This window comes from Mytilus galloprovincialis, chromosome 9, assembly GCF_965363235.1.
Source record: "Mytilus galloprovincialis chromosome 9, xbMytGall1.hap1.1, whole genome shotgun sequence".
Lineage (NCBI taxonomy): Eukaryota > Metazoa > Mollusca > Bivalvia > Mytilida > Mytilidae > Mytilus > Mytilus galloprovincialis.
The window spans coordinates 42,070,807-42,089,486 of record NC_134846.1 but is presented as its reverse complement, the minus strand read 5'-3'; positions in this window follow the sequence as shown (position 1 = coordinate 42,089,486).

The following is an 18,680-nucleotide window of genomic DNA, read 5'->3' as shown; positions in this document are numbered from 1 at the left end:
TATAGACATAGTGTCAGAGTCAATTTATCACATTCAGATGATTTATCCCGTAATAATAATGAAACTGTGACCTATAGACATGGTGTAAGAGTCAATCTATCACAGTCAGATGATTTATCCCGTATCAATAATGACACTGTGACCTAAAGACATGGTGTCAGGGTCAATCTATAACAGTCAGATGATTTATCCTGTAACAAAAATGGTACTGTGGCCTATAGACATCGTGCCATAGTCAATCTATCACAGTCAGATGATTTATCCTGTACCACTATTGGTACTGTGGCCAATAGACATAGTGTCAGAGTCAATCTATCACAGTCAGATGATATATCATGTAACAATAATGATACTGTGACCTATAGACATGGCGTCAGAGTCAATCTATCACAGTCATATGATTTATCATGTAACAATAATGATACTGTCACCTATAGACATGATGTCAGAGACAATCTATCACAGTCATATGATTTATCCTGTAACAATAATGATACTGTGACCTATAGACATAGTGTCAGAATCAATCTATCACAGTCCGATGATTTATCCTATAACAGATAATGATACCTTGACCAATAGAAATGGTGTCAGAGTTAATCTATCACAGTCAGATGATTTATCATGTACCAATAATGGTACTTTGGCCAATATACATAGTGTGAGAGTCAATCTGTCACAGTCAGATGATTTATCCTGTAACAATAATGATACTGTGACTTATAGACATACTGTCAGAGTCAATATATCACAGTCAGATGATTTATCCTGTAACAATAATGATACTGTGACCTATAGACATAGTGTCAGAATCAATCTATCACAGTCAGATGATTTATCTTGTACCAATAATGGTACTTTGGCCAATATACATAGTGTGAGAGTCAATCTATCACAGTCAGAAGATTGATCCTGTAACAATAATGATACTGTGACCTATATACATACTGTCAGAGTCAATATATCACAGTCAGATGATTTATCCTGTAACAATAGGGATACCGTGACCTATAGACATAGTGTCAGAGGCAATCTATCACTGTCAGATGATTTATCCTGTAACAAAAATGGTACTGTGGCCTATAGACGTGGTGTCAGAGTCAATCTATCACAGTCAGATGATTTATCCCGTAATAAAAATGATACTGTGACCTATAGACATGGTGTCACAGTCAATCTATCACAGTCAGATGATTTATCCCGTAACAATAATGATACTGTGACCTATAGACATGGTGTCAGAGTCAATCTATCACGGTCCGATGATTTATCCTGTAACAATAATGATGCCTTGATCAAAAGAAATGGCGTCAGAGTAAACCTATTACAGTCAGATGATTTATCCTGTACCACCAGTGGTACCGTGGCCAATAGACATAGTGTCAGAGTCAATCTATTACAGTCAGATGATATCTCCTGTAACAATAATGATACTGTGACCTATAGACATGGTGTCAGAGTTAATCTATCACAGTCAGATGATTTATCCTCTAACAATAATGATACTGTCACCTATAGACATGATGTCAGAGACAATCTATCACAGTCAGATGATTTACCCTGTAACAATAATGATACTATGACCAATAGAAATGGTGTCAGAGTAAATCTATCACAGTCAGATGATTTATCTTGTACCAACAATGGTATTTTGGCCAATATACATAGTGTCAGAGTCAATCTATCACTGTCAGATGATTTATCCTGTAACAATAATGATACTGTGACCTATAGACATACTGTCAGAGTCAATCTATCACAGTCAGATGATTTATCCTGTAACGGTAATGATACTGTCACCTATAGATATAGTGTCAGAATCAATCTATCACAGTCAGATGATTTTTCCTGTAATAATAAGGATACTATGGCCTAAAGACATAGTGTCAGAGTCAATCTACAACAGTCAGATGATTTATCCTGTAACAATAAGGATACTGTGAGTTATAGACATAGTGTAAGAATCAGTCTATCACAGTCAGATGATTTATCCTGTAACAATAATGATACTTTGACCTATAGACATATTGTCCGAGTCAATCTATCACAGTCAGATGATTTATCCTTTATAAAAAATGGTACTGTGGCCTATAGACATGGTGTCAGAGTCAATCGATCACAGTCAGGTGATTTATTCTGTAGCAATAATGGTACTGTGGCCTATAGACATAGTGTCAGAGTCAATTTATCACAGTCAGATGATTTTTCCTGTAATAATAAGGATACTATGGCCTAAAGACATAGTGTCAGAGTCAATCTATAACAGTCAGATGATTTATCCTGTAACAATAAGGATACTGTGATCTATAGACATAGTGTCAGAGTCAATCTATCACAGTCAGATGATTTATCCTGTAACAAAAATGGTACTGTGGCTTATAGACGTGGTGTCAGTGTCAATCTATCACAGTCAGATGATTTATCCTGTAACAATAATGATACTTTGAGCTAAAGACATAGTGTCAGAATCAATCTATCACAGTAAGATGATTTTTCCTGTAACAATAATGATAATGTGGCCTATAGACATAGTGTCACAGTCAATCTATAACAGTCAGATGATTTATCCTGTAACAATAAGGATACTGTGACCTATAGACATAGTGTCAGAGTCAATCTATCACAGTCAGATGATTTATCCTGTAACAAAAATGGTACTGTGGCCTATAAACGTGGTGTCAGAGTCAATCTATCACAGTCAGATGATTTACCCCGTAATAATAATGATACTTTGACCTAAAGACATAGTTTCAGAGTCAATCTATCACAGTCAGATGATTTTTCCTGTAACAATAAGGATACTGTGGGCTATAGACATAGTGTCAGAGTCAATCTATCACAGTGAGATTATTTATCCAGTAACAATAAAGATACCTTGACCAATAGAAATGGCGTCAGAGTAAATCGATCACAGTCAGATGATTTATCCTGTACTACTAGTGGTACTGTGGCCAACAGACATAGTGTCAGAGTCAATCTATCACAGTCAGATGATTTACCCCGTAATAATAATGATACTTTGACCTAAAGACATAGTTTCAGAGTCAATTTATCACAGTCAGATGATTTATCCTGTAATAATAAGGATACTATGGCCTAAAGACATAGTGTCAGAGTCAATCTATAACAGTCAGATGATTGATCCTGTAACAATAAGGATACTGCGATCTATAGACATAGTGTCAGAGTCAATCTATCACAGTCAGATGATTTATCCTGTAACAAAAATGGTACTGTGGCTTATAGACGTGGTGTCAGTGTCAATCTATCACAGTCAGATGATTTATCCTGTAACAATAATGATACTTTGAGCTAAAGACATAGTGTCAGAATCAATCTATCACAGTAAGATGATTTTTCCTGTAACAATAATGATACTGTGGCCTATAGACATAGTGTCACAGTCAATCTATAACAGTCAGATGATTTATCTTGTAACAATAAGGATACTGTGACCTATAGACATAGTGTCAGAGTCAATCTATCACAGTCAGATGATTTATCCTGTAACAAAAATGGTACTGTGGCCTATAGACGTGGTGTCAGAGTCAATCTATCACAGTCAGATGATTTACCCTTTAATAATAATGATAATTTGACCTAAAAACATAGTTTCAGAGTCAATCTATCACAGTCAGATGATTTTTCCTGTAACAATAAGGATACTGTGGGCTATAGACATAGTGTCAGAGTCAATCTATCACAGTGAGATTATTTATCCAGTAACAATAATGATACCTTGACCAATAGAAATGGCGTCAGAGTAAATCGATCACAGTCAGATGATTTATCCTGTACTACTAGTGGTACTGTGGCCAACAGACATAGTGTCAGAGTCAATCTATCACAGTCAGATGATATATCCTGTAACAATAATGATACTGTGACCTATAAACATGGTGTCAGAGTTAATCTATCACAGTCAGATGATTTATCCTGTAACAATAATGATACTGTCACCTACACACATGATGTCAGAGACAATCTATCACAGTCAGATGATTTATCATATAACACTAATGATACTGTGACCTATAGACATAGTGTAAGAATCAATCTATCACAGTCCGATGATTTATCCTGTAACAATAATGATACCTTGACCAATAGAAATGGTGTCAGAGTCAATCCATCACAGTCAGATTATTAATCCCGTAACAATAATGATACTGTGACCTAAAGACATGGTGTCAGGGTCAATCTATAACAGTCAGATGATTTATCCTGTAACAAAAATGGTACTGTGGCCTATAGACATCGTGCCATAGTCAATCTATCACAGTCAGATGATTTATCCTGTACCACTATTGGTACTGTGGCCAATAGACATAGTGTCAGAGTCAATCTATCACAATCAGATGATATATCATGTAACAATAATGATACTGTGACCTATAGACATGGCGTCAGAGTCAATCTATCACAGTCATATGATTTATCATGTAACAATAATGATACTGTGACCTATAGACATGATGTCAGAGACAATCTATCACAGTCATATGATTTATCCTGTAACAATAATGATACTGTGACCTATAGACATAGTGTCAGAATCAATCTATCACAGTCCGATGATTTATCCTATAACAGATAATGATACCTTGACCAATAGAAATGGTGTCAGAGTTAATCTATCACAGTCAGATGATTTATCATGTACCAATAATGGTACTTTGGCCAATATACATAGTGTGAGAGTCAATCTGTCACAGTCAGATGATTTATCCTGTAACAATAATGATACTGTGACCTATAGACATACTGTCAGAGTCAATATATCACAGTCAGATGATTTATCCTGTAACAATAAGGATACTGTGACCTTTAGACATAGTGTCAGAGTCAATCTATCACAGTCATATGATTTATCCTGTAACAAAAATGGTACTGTGGCCTATAGACTTGGTGTCAAAGTCAATCTATCACAGTCAGATGATTTATCCCGTAATAATAATGATACTGTGACCTATAGACATGGTGTCAGAGTCAATCTATCACAGTCAGATGATTTATCCTGTAACAATAATGATACTGTGACCTATAGACATAGTGTCAGAATCAATCTATCACAGTCAGATGATTTATCTTGTACCAATAATGGTACTTTGGCCAATATACATAGTGTGAGAGTAAATCTATCACAGTCAGAAGATTGATCCTGTAACAATAATGATACTGTGACCTATATACATACTGTCAGAGTCAATATATCACAGTCAGATGATTTATCCTGTAACAATAGGGATACCGTGACCTATAGACATAGTGTCAGAGTCAATCTATCACTGTCAGATGATTTATCCTGTAACAAAAATGGTACTGTGGCCTATAGACGTGGTGTCAGAGTCAATCTATCACAGTCAGATGATTTATCCCGTAATAAAAATGATACTGTGACCTATAGACATGGTGTCAGAGTCAATCTATCACAGTCAGATTATTTATCCCGTAACAATAATGATACTGTGACCTATAGACATGGTGTCAGAGTCAATCTATCACGGTCCGATGATTTATCCTGTAACAATAATGATGCCTTGATCAAAAGAAATTGCGTCAGAGTAAACCTATTACAGTCAGATGATTTATCCTGTACCACCAGTGGTACCGTGGCCAATAGACATAGTGTCAGAGTCAATCTATTACAGTCAGATGATATCTCCTGTAACAATAATGATACTGTGACCTATAGACATGGTGTCAGAGTTAATCTATCACAGTCAGATGATTTATCCTCTAACAATAATGATACTGTCACCTATAGACATGATGTCAGAGACAATCTATCACAGTCAGATGATTTACCCTGTAACAATAATGATACTATGACCAATGGAAATGGTGTCAGAGTAAATCTATCACAGTCAGATGATTTATCTTGTACCAACAATGGTACTTTGGCCAATATACATAGTGTCAGAGTCAATCTATCACTGTCAGATGATTTATCCTGTAACAATAATGATACTGTGACCTATAGACATACTGTCAGAGTCAATCTATCACAGTCAGATGATTTATCCTGTAACGGTAATGATACTGTCACCTATAGATATAGTGTCAGAATCAATCTATCACAGTCAGATGATTTTTCCTGTAATAATAAGGATACTATGGCCTAAAGACATAGTGTCAGAGTCAATCTACAACAGTCAGATGATTTATCCTGTAACAATAAGGATACTGTGAGTTATAGACATAGTGTAAGAATCAGTCTATCACAGTCAGATGATTTATCCTGTAACAATAACGATACTTTGACCTATAGACATATTGTCAGAGTCAATCTATCACAGTCAGATGATTTATCCTTTATAAAAAATGGTACTGTGGCCTATAGACATGGTGTCAGAGTCAATCGATCACAGTCAGGTGATTTATTCTGTAGCAATAATGGTACTGTGGCCTATAGACATAGTGTCAGAGTCAATTTATCACAGTCAGATGATTTTTCCTGTAATAATAAGGATACTATGGCCTAAAGACATAGTGTCAGAGTCAATCTATAACAGTCAGATGATTTATCTTGTAACAATAAGGATACTGTGACCTATAGACATAGTGTCAGAGTCAATCTATCACAGTCAGATGATTTATCCTGTAACAAAAATGGTACTGTGGCCTATAGACGTGGTGTCAGAGTCAATCTATCACAGTCAGATGATTTACCCTTTAATAATAATGATAATTTGACCTAAAAACATAGTTTCAGAGTCAATCTATCACAGTCAGATGATTTTTCCTGTAACAATAAGGATACTGTGGGCTATAGACATAGTGTCAGAGTCAATCTATCACAGTGAGATTATTTATCCAGTAACAATAATGATACCTTGACCAATAGAAATGGCGTCAGAGTAAATCGATCACAGTCAGATGATTTATCCTGTACTACTAGTGGTACTGTGGCCAACAGACATAGTGTCAGAGTCAATCTATCACAGTCAGATGATATATCCTGTAACAATAATGATACTGTGACCTATAAACATGGTGTCAGAGTTAATCTATCACAGTCAGATGATTTATCCTGTAACAATAATGATACTGTCACCTACACACATGATGTCAGAGACAATCTATCACAGTCAGATGATTTATCATATAACACTAATGATACTGTGACCTATAGACATAGTGTAAGAATCAATCTATCACAGTCCGATGATTTATCCTGTAACAATAATGATACCTTGACCAATAGAAATGGTGTCAGAGTCAATCCATCACAGTCAGATTATTAATCCCGTAACAATAATGATACTGTGACCTAAAGACATGGTGTCAGGGTCAATCTATAACAGTCAGATGATTTATCCTGTAACAAAAATGGTACTGTGGCCTATAGACATCGTGCCATAGTCAATCTATCACAGTCAGATGATTTATCCTGTACCACTATTGGTACTGTGGCCAATAGACATAGTGTCAGAGTCAATCTATCACAATCAGATGATATATCATGTAACAATAATGATACTGTGACCTATAGACATGGCGTCAGAGTCAATCTATCACAGTCATATGATTTATCATGTAACAATAATGATACTGTGACCTATAGACATGATGTCAGAGACAATCTATCACAGTCATATGATTTATCCTGTAACAATAATGATACTGTGACCTATAGACATAGTGTCAGAATCAATCTATCACAGTCCGATGATTTATCCTATAACAGATAATGATACCTTGACCAATAGAAATGGTGTCAGAGTTAATCTATCACAGTCAGATGATTTATCATGTACCAATAATGGTACTTTGGCCAATATACATAGTGTGAGAGTCAATCTGTCACAGTCAGATGATTTATCCTGTAACAATAATGATACTGTGACCTATAGACATACTGTCAGAGTCAATATATCACAGTCAGATGATTTATCCTGTAACAATAAGGATACTGTGACCTATAGACATAGTGTCAGAGTCAATCTATCACAGTCATATGATTTATCCTGTAACAAAAATGGTACTGTGGCCTATAGACTTGGTGTCAAAGTCAATCTATCACAGTCAGATGATTTATCCCGTAATAATAATGATACTGTGACCTATAGACATGGTGTCAGAGTCAATCTATCACAGTCAGATGATTTATCCTGTAACAATAATGATACTGTGACCTATAGACATAGTGTCAGAATCAATCTATCACAGTCAGATGATTTATCTTGTACCAATAATGGTACTTTGGCCAATATACATAGTGTGAGAGTAAATCTATCACAGTCAGAAGATTGATCCTGTAACAATAATGATACTGTGACCTATATACATACTGTCAGAGTCAATATATCACAGTCAGATGATTTATCCTGTAACAATAGGGATACCGTGACCTATAGACATAGTGTCAGAGTCAATCTATCACTGTCAGATGATTTATCCTGTAACAAAAATGGTACTGTGGCCTATAGACGTGGTGTCAGAGTCAATCTATCACAGTCAGATGATTTATCCCGTAATAAAAATGATACTGTGACCTATAGACATGGTGTCAGAGTCAATCTATCACAGTCAGATTATTTATCCCGTAACAATAATGATACTGTGACCTATAGACATGGTGTCAGAGTCAATCTATCACGGTCCGATGATTTATCCTGTAACAATAATGATGCCTTGATCAAAAGAAATTGCGTCAGAGTAAACCTATTACAGTCAGATGATTTATCCTGTACCACCAGTGGTACCGTGGCCAATAGACATAGTGTCAGAGTCAATCTATTACAGTCAGATGATATCTCCTGTAACAATAATGATACTGTGACCTATAGACATGGTGTCAGAGTTAATCTATCACAGTCAGATGATTTATCCTCTAACAATAATGATACTGTCACCTATAGACATGATGTCAGAGACAATCTATCACAGTCAGATGATTTACCCTGTAACAATAATGATACTATGACCAATGGAAATGGTGTCAGAGTAAATCTATCACAGTCAGATGATTTATCTTGTACCAACAATGGTACTTTGGCCAATATACATAGTGTCAGAGTCAATCTATCACTGTCAGATGATTTATCCTGTAACAATAATGATACTGTGACCTATAGACATACTGTCAGAGTCAATCTATCACAGTCAGATGATTTATCCTGTAACGGTAATGATACTGTCACCTATAGATATAGTGTCAGAATCAATCTATCACAGTCAGATGATTTTTCCTGTAATAATAAGGATACTATGGCCTAAAGACATAGTGTCAGAGTCAATCTACAACAGTCAGATGATTTATCCTGTAACAATAAGGATACTGTGAGTTATAGACATAGTGTAAGAATCAGTCTATCACAGTCAGATGATTTATCCTGTAACAATAATGATACTTTGACCTATAGACATATTGTCAGAGTCAATCTATCACAGTCAGATGATTTATCCTTTATAAAAAATGGTACTGTGGCCTATAGACATGGTGTCAGAGTCAATCGATCACAGTCAGGTGATTTATTCTGTAGCAATAATGGTACTGTGGCCTATAGACATAGTGTCAGAGTCAATTTATCACAGTCAGATGATTTTTCCTGTAATAATAAGGATACTATGGCCTAAAGACATAGTGTCAGAGTCAATCTATAACAGTCAGATGATTTATCCTGTAACAATAAGGATACTGTGATCTATAGACATAGTGTCAGAGTCAATCTATCACAGTCAGATGATTTATCCTGTAACAAAAATGGTACTGTGGCTTATAGACGTGGTGTCAGTGTCAATCTATCACAGTCAGATGATTTATCCTGTAACAATAATGATACTTTGAGCTAAAGACATAGTGTCAGAATCAATCTATCACAGTAAGATGATTTTTCCTGTAACAATAATGATACTGTGGCCTATAGACATAGTGTCACAGTCAATCTATAACAGTCAGATGATTTATCCTGTACCAATACGGATACTGTGACCTATAGACATAGTGTCAGAGTCAATCTATCACAGTCAGATGATTTATCCTGTAACAAAAATGGTACTGTGGCCTATAGACGTGGTGTCAGAGTCAATCTATCACAGTCAGATGATTTACCCCGTAATAATAATGATACTTTGACCTAAAGACATAGTTTCAGAGTCAATCTATCGCAGTCAGATGATTTTTCCTGTAACAATAAGGATACTGTGGGCTATAGACATAGTGTCAGAGTCAATCTATCACAGTGAGATTATTTATCCAGTAACAATAATGATACCTTGACCAATAGAAATGGCGTCAGAGTAAATCGATCACAGTCAGATGATTTATCCTGTACTACTAGTGGTACTGTGGCCAACAGACATAGTGTCAGAGTCAATCTATCACAGTCAGATGATTTACCCCGTAATAATAATGATACTTTGACCTAAAGACATAGTTTCAGAGTCAATTTATCACAGTCAGATGATTTATCCTGTAATAATAAGGATACTATGGCCTAAAGACATAGTGTCAGAGTCAATCTATAACAGTCAGATGATTTATCCTGTAACAATAAGGATACTGTGATCTATAGACATAGTGTCAGAGTCAATCTATCACAGTCAGATGATTTATCCTGTAACAAAAATGGTACTGTGGCTTATAGACGTGGTGTCAGTGTCAATCTATCACAGTCAGATGATTTATCCTGTAACAATAATGATACTTTGAGCTTAAGACATAGTGTCAGAATCAATCTATCACAGTAAGATGATTTTTCCTGTAACAATAATGATACTGTGGCCTATAGACATAGTGTCACAGTCAATCTATAACAGTCAGATGATTTATCCTGTAACAATAAGGATACTGTGACCTATAGACATAGTGTCAGAGTCAATCTATCACAGTCAGATGATTTATCCTGTAACAAAAATGGTACTGTGGCCTATAGACGTGGTGTCAGAGTCAATCTATCACAGTCAGATGATTTACCCTTTAATAATAATGATAATTTGACCTAAAAACATAGTTTCAGAGTCAATCTATCACAGTCAGATGATTTTTCCTGTAACAATAAGGATACTGTGGGCTATAGACATAGTGTCAGAGTCAATCTATCACAGTGAGATTATTTATCCAGTAACAATAATGATACCTTGACCAATAGAAATGGCGTCAGAGTAAATCGATCACAGACAGATGATTTATCCTGTACTACTAGTGGTACTGTGGCCAACAGACATAGTGTCAGAGTCAATCTATCACAGTCAGATGATATATCCTGTATAAATAATGATACTGTGACCTATAAACATGGTGTCAGAGTTAATCTATCACAGTCAGATGATTTATCCTGTAACAATAATGATACTGTCACCTACACACATGATGTCAGAGACAATCTATCACAGTCAGATGATTTATCATATAACACTAATGATACTGTGACCTATAGACATAGTGTCAGAATCAATCTATCACAGTCCGATGATTTATCCTGTAACAATAATGATACCTTGACCAATAGAAATGGTGTCAGAGTCAATCCATCACAGTCAGATTATTAATCCCGTAACAATATTGATACTGTGACCTATATACATGGTGTCAGAGTCAATCTATCACAGTCAGATGATTTATCCTGTACCACTAGTGGTACTGTGGCAAATAGACATAGTGTCAGAGTCAATCAATCACAGTCAGATGATTTATCCTGTAACGGTAATGATACTGTCACCTATAGACATGATGTCAGAGTAAATCTATCACAGTCAGACGATTTATCCTGTAACAATGATGATAATGTGACCCATAGACATAGTTGTCAGAATCAATCTATCACAGTCAGATAATTTATCCTGTAACAATAATGATACTTTGACCTATAGACATAGTGTCAGAGTCAATCTATCGCAGTCAGATGATTTATCCTGTAACAAAAATGGCACTGTGGCCTATAGACGTGGTGTCAGAGTCAATCTATCACAGTCATGTGATTTATCCTATAGCAATAATGGTACTGTGGCCTATAGACATAGAGTCAGAGTCAATTTATCACAGTCAGATGATTTATCCCGTTATAATAATGAAACTGTGGGCTATAGACATAGTGTCAGAGTAAATCTATCACAGTCAGACGATTTATCCTGTAACAATGATGATAATGTGACCCATAGACATAGTTGTCAGAATCAATCTATCACAGTCAGATGATTTATCCTGTAACAATAATGGTACTGTGGCCTATAGACATGGTGTAAGAGTCAATCTATCACAGTCAGATGATTTATCCCGTATCAATAATGATACTGTGACCTATAGACATGGTGTCAGAGTCATCCTATCACAGTCAGATGATTTATCCTGTAATAATAATGATAACTTGAACAAAAGAAAAGGCGTCAGAGTAAATATATCACAGTCAGATGATTTATCCTGTACCACTAGTGGTACTGTGGCCAATAGACATAGTGTCAGAGTCAATCTATCACAGTCAGATGATTTATCCTGTAACAATAAGGATACTGTGACCTATAGACATAGTGTCAGAGTCAATCTATCACAGTCAGATGATTTATCCTGTAACAAAACTAATACTATGGCCTATAGACGTGGTGTCAGAGTCAATCTATCACAGTCAGATGATTTACCCTTTAATAATAATGATAATTTGAACAAAAGAAAAGGCGTCAGAGTAAATATATCACAGTCAGATGATTAATCCTGTACCACTAGTGGTACTGTGGCCAATAGACATAGTGTCAGAGTCAATCTATCACAGTCAGATGATTTATCCTGTAATAATAATGATACTGTGGCCTATAGACAGAGTGTCACAGTCAATCTATAACAGTCAGATGATTTATCCTGTAACAATAAGGATACTGTGACCTATAGACATAGTGTCAGAGTCAATCTATCACAGTCAGATGATTTATCCTGTAACAAAAATGGTACTGTGGCCTATAGACGTGGTGTCAGAGTCAATCTATCACAGTGAGATGATTTACCCTTTAATAATAATGATAATTTGACCTAAAGACATAGTTTCAGAGTCAATCTATCACAGTCAGATGATTTTTCCTGTAACAATAAGGATACTGTGATCTATAGACATAGTGTCAGAGTCAATCTATCACAGTCAGATGATTTATCCTGTAATAATAAGGATACTATGGCCTAAAGACATAGTGTCAGAGTCAATCTATAACAGTCAGATGATTTATCCTGTAACAATAGGGATACTGTGATCTATAGACATAGTGTCAGAGTCAATCTATCACAGTCAGATGATTTATCCTGTAACAAAAATGGTACTGTGGCTTATAGACGTGGTGTCAGTGTCAATCTATCACAGTCAGATGATTTATCCTGTAACAATAATGATACTTTGAGCTTAAGACATAGTGTCAGAATCAATCTATCACAGTAAGATGATTTTTCCTGTAACAATAATGATACTGTGGCCTATAGACATAGTGTCACAGTCAATCTATAACAGTCAGATGATTTATCCTGTAACAATAAGGATACTGTGACCTATAGACATAGTGTCAGAGTCAATCTATCACAGTCAGATGATTTATCCTGTAACAAAAATGGTACTGTGGCCTATAGACGTGGTGTCAGAGTCAATCTATCACAGTCAGATGATTTACCCTTTAATAATAATGATAATTTGACCTAAAAACATAGTTTCAGAGTCAATCTATCACAGTCAGATGATTTTTCCTGTAACAATAAGGATACTGTGGGCTATAGACATAGTGTCAGAGTCAATCTATCACAGTGAGATTATTTATCCAGTAACAATAATGATACCTTGACCAATAGAAATGGCGTCAGAGTAAATCGATCACAGACAGATGATTTATCCTGTACTACTAGTGGTACTGTGGCCAACAGACATAGTGTCAGAGTCAATCTATCACAGTCAGATGATATATCCTGTATAAATAATGATACTGTGACCTATAAACATGGTGTCAGAGTTAATCTATCACAGTCAGATGATTTATCCTGTAACAATAATGATACTGTCACCTACACACATGATGTCAGAGACAATCTATCACAGTCAGATGATTTATCATATAACACTAATGATACTGTGACCTATAGACATAGTGTCAGAATCAATCTATCACAGTCCGATGATTTATCCTGTAACAATAATGATACCTTGACCAATAGAAATGGTGTCAGAGTCAATCCATCACAGTCAGATTATTAATCCCGTAACAATATTGATACTGTGACCTATATACATGGTGTCAGAGTCAATCTATCACAGTCAGATGATTTATCCTGTACCACTAGTGGTACTGTGGCAAATAGACATAGTGTCAGAGTCAATCAATCACAGTCAGACGATTTATCCTGTAACAATGATGATAATGTGACCCATAGACATAGTTGTCAGAATCAATCTATCACAGTCAGATAATTTATCCTGTAACAATAATGATACTTTGACCTATAGACATAGTGTCAGAGTCAATCTATCGCAGTCAGATGATTTATCCTGTAACAAAAATGGCACTGTGGCCTATAGACGTGGTGTCAGAGTCAATCTATCACAGTCATGTGATTTATCCTATAGCAATAATGGTACTGTGGCCTATAGACATAGAGTCAGAGTCAATTTATCACAGTCAGATGATTTATCCCGTTATAATAATGAAACTGTGGGCTATAGACATAGTGTCAGAGTAAATCTATCACAGTCAGACGATTTATCCTGTAACAATGATGATAATGTGACCCATAGACATAGTTGTCAGAATCAATCTATCACAGTCAGATGATTTATCCTGTAACAATAATGGTACTGTGGCCTATAGACATGGTGTAAGAGTCAATCTATCACAGTCAGATGATTTATCCCGTATCAATAATGATACTGTGACCTATAGATATGGTGTCAGAGTCAATCTATCACAGTCAGATGATTTATCCTGTAATAATAATGATAACTTGAACAAAAGAAAAGGCGTCAGAGTAAATATATCACAGTCAGATGATTTATCCTGTACCACTAGTGGTACTGTGGCCAATAGACATAGTGTCAGAGTCAATCTATCACAGTCAGATGATTTATCCTGTAACAATAAGGATACTGTGACCTATAGACATAGTGTCAGAGTCAATCTATCACAGTCAGATGATTTATCCTGTAACAAAAATAATACTATGGCCTATAGACGTGGTGTCAGAGTCAATCTATCACAGTCAGATGATTTACCCTTTAATAATAATGATAATTTGAACAAAAGAAAAGGCGTCAGAGTAAATATATCACAGTCAGATGATTTATCCTGTATCACTAGTGGTACTGTGGCCAATACACATAGTGTCAGAGTCAATCTATCACAGTCAGATGATTTATCCTGTAATAATAATGATACTGTGGCCTATAGACAGAGTGTCACAGTCAATCTATACCAGTCAGATGATTTATCCTGTAACAATAAGGATACTGTGACCTATAGACATAGTGTCAGAGTCAATCTATCACAGTCAGATGATTTATCCTGTAACAAAAATGGTACTGTGGCCTATAGACGTGGTGTCAGAGTCAATCTATCACAGTCAGATGATTTACCCTTTAATAATAATGATAATTTGACCTAAAGACATAGTTTCAGAGTCAATCTATCACAGTCAGATGATTTTTCCTGTAACAATAAGGATACTGTGGGCTATAGACATAGTGTCAGAGTCAATCTATCACAGTGAGATTCTTTATCCTGTAACAATAATGATACCTTGACCAATAGAAATGGCGTCAGAGTAAATCGATCACAGTCAGATGATTTATCCTGTACTACTAGTGGTACTGTGGCCAACAGACATAGTGTCAGAGTCAATCTATCACAGTCAGATGATATATCCTGTAACAATAATGATACTGTGACCTATAAACATGGTGTCAGAGTTAATCGATCACAGTCAGATGATTTATCCTGTAACAATAATGATACTGTCACCTACACACATGATGTCAGAGACAATCTATGACAGTCAGATGATTTATCATATAACACTAATGATACTGTGACCTATAGACATAGTGTCAGAATCAATCTATCACAGTCCGATGATTTATCCTGTAACAATAATGATACCTTGACCAATAGAAATGGTGTCAGAGTCAATCCATCACAGTCAGATTATTAATACCGTAACAATAATGATACTGTGACCTATATACATGGTGTCAGAGTCAATCTATCACAGTCAGATGATTTATCCTGTACCACTAGTGGTACTGTGGCAAATAGACATAGTGTCAGAGTCAATCAATCACAGTCAGATGATTTATCCTGTAACGGTAATGATACTGTCACCTATAGACATGATGTCAGAGTAAATCTATCACAGTCAGACGATTTATCCTGTAACAATGATGATAATGTGACCCATAGACATAGTTGTCAGAATCAATCTATCACAGTCAGATGATTTATCCTGTAACAATAATGATACTTTGACCTATAGACATAGTGTCAGAGTCAATCTATCGCAGTCAGATGATTTATCCTGTAACAAAAATGGCACTGTGGCCTATAGACGTGGTGTCAGAGTCAATCTATCACAGTCATGTGATTTATCCTATAGCAATAATGGTACTGTGGCCTATAGACATAGAGTCAGAGTCAATTTATCACAGTCAGATGATTTATCCCGTTATAATAATGAAACTGTGGGCTATAGACATAGTGTCAGAGTAAATCTATCACAGTCAGACGATTTATCCTGTAACAATGATGATAATGTGACCCATAGACATAGTTGTCAGAATCAATCTATCACAGTCAGATGATTTATCCTGTAACAATAATGGTACTCTGGCCTATAGACATGGTGTAAGAGTCAATCTATCACAGTCAGATGATTTATCCCGTATCAATAATGATACTGTGACCTATAGACATGGTGTCAGAGTCAATCTATCACAGTCAGATGATTTATCCTGTAATAATAATGATAACTTGAACAAAAGAAAAGGCGTCAGAGTAAATACATCACAGTCAGATGATTTATCCTGTACCACTAGTGGTACTGTGGCCAATAGACATAGTGTCAGAGTCAATCTATCACAGTCAGATGAGATATCATGTAACAATAATGATACTGTGACATATAGACATGGTGTAAGAGTCAATCTCTCACAGTCATATGATTTATCATGTAACAATAATGATACAGTCACCTATAGACATGATTTCAGAGACAATCTATCACAGTCATACGATTTATCCTGTAACAATAATGATACTGTGACCTATAGACATAGTGTCAGAATCAATCTATCACAGTTCGATGATTTATCCTGTAACAACAATGATACCTTGACCAATAGAAATGGTGTCAGAGTAAATCTATCACAGTCAGATGATTTATCTTGTACCAATAATGGTACTTTGGCCAATATACATAGTGTGAGAGTCAATCTATCACAGTCAGATGATTTATCCTGTAACAATAATGATACTGTGACCTATAGACATACTGTCAGAGTCAATATATCACAGTCAGATGATTTATCCTGTAACAATAAGGATACTGTGACCTATAGACATAGTGTCAGAGTCAATCTATCACAGTCAGATGATTTATCCTGTAAAAAAAAATGGTACTGTGGCCTATAGACTTGGTGTCAGAGTCAATCTATCACAGTCAGATGATTTATCCCGTAATAATAATGATACTGTGACCAAAAGAAATGGCGTCAGAGTAAATTGATCACAGTTAGATGATTTATCCTGTAACACTAATGATACTGTGACCTATAGACATAGTGTCAGAAGCAATCTATCACAGTCAGATGATTTATCCTGTATTTACAATGATACTTTGACCAATAGAAATGGTGTCAGAGTCAATCTATCACAGTCAGCTGATTTATCCCGTAATAATAATGATACTGTGACCTATAGACATGGTGTCAGAGTCAATCTATCACAGTCAGATTATTAATCCCGTAACAATAATGATACTGTGACCTATATACATGGTGTCAGAGTCAATCTATCACAGTCAGATGATTTATCTTATAACAATAATGATACCTTGACCAATACAAATGGCGTCAGAGTAAATCTGTCACAGTCAGATGATTTATCCTGTACCACAAGTGCTTCTGTGGCCAATAAACATAGTGTCAGAGTCAATCTATCACAGTCAGATGATTTATCTTGTAACGGTAATGATACTGTGACCTATAGACATACTGTCAGAGTCAATCTATCACAGTCAAATGATTTATCCTGTATTAATAATGATACTGTGACCTAAAGACATAGTATCAGAATCAATTTATCACAGTCAGATGATTTACCCTGTAACAATAAGGATACTGTGACCTATAGACATAGTGTCAGAGTCAATCTATAACAGTCAGATGATTTATCTTGTAACAATAAGATACTTTGACCTATAGACATAGTGTCAGAAACCATCTATCATAGTCCGATGATTGATCCTGTAACAATAATGATACCTTGGCCAATAGAAATGGTGTCAGAGTAAATCTATCACAGTCAGATGATTTATCTTGTAACAATAATGGTACTTTGGCCAATATACATAGTGTGAGAGTCAATCTATCACAGTCAGATGATTTATCCTGTAATAATAATGATACTGTGACCTATAGACATGGTGTCTGAGTCAATCTATCACAGTCAGATGATTTATCCCGTATCAATAATGGTACTGTGACCTATAGACATGGTGTCAGAGTCAA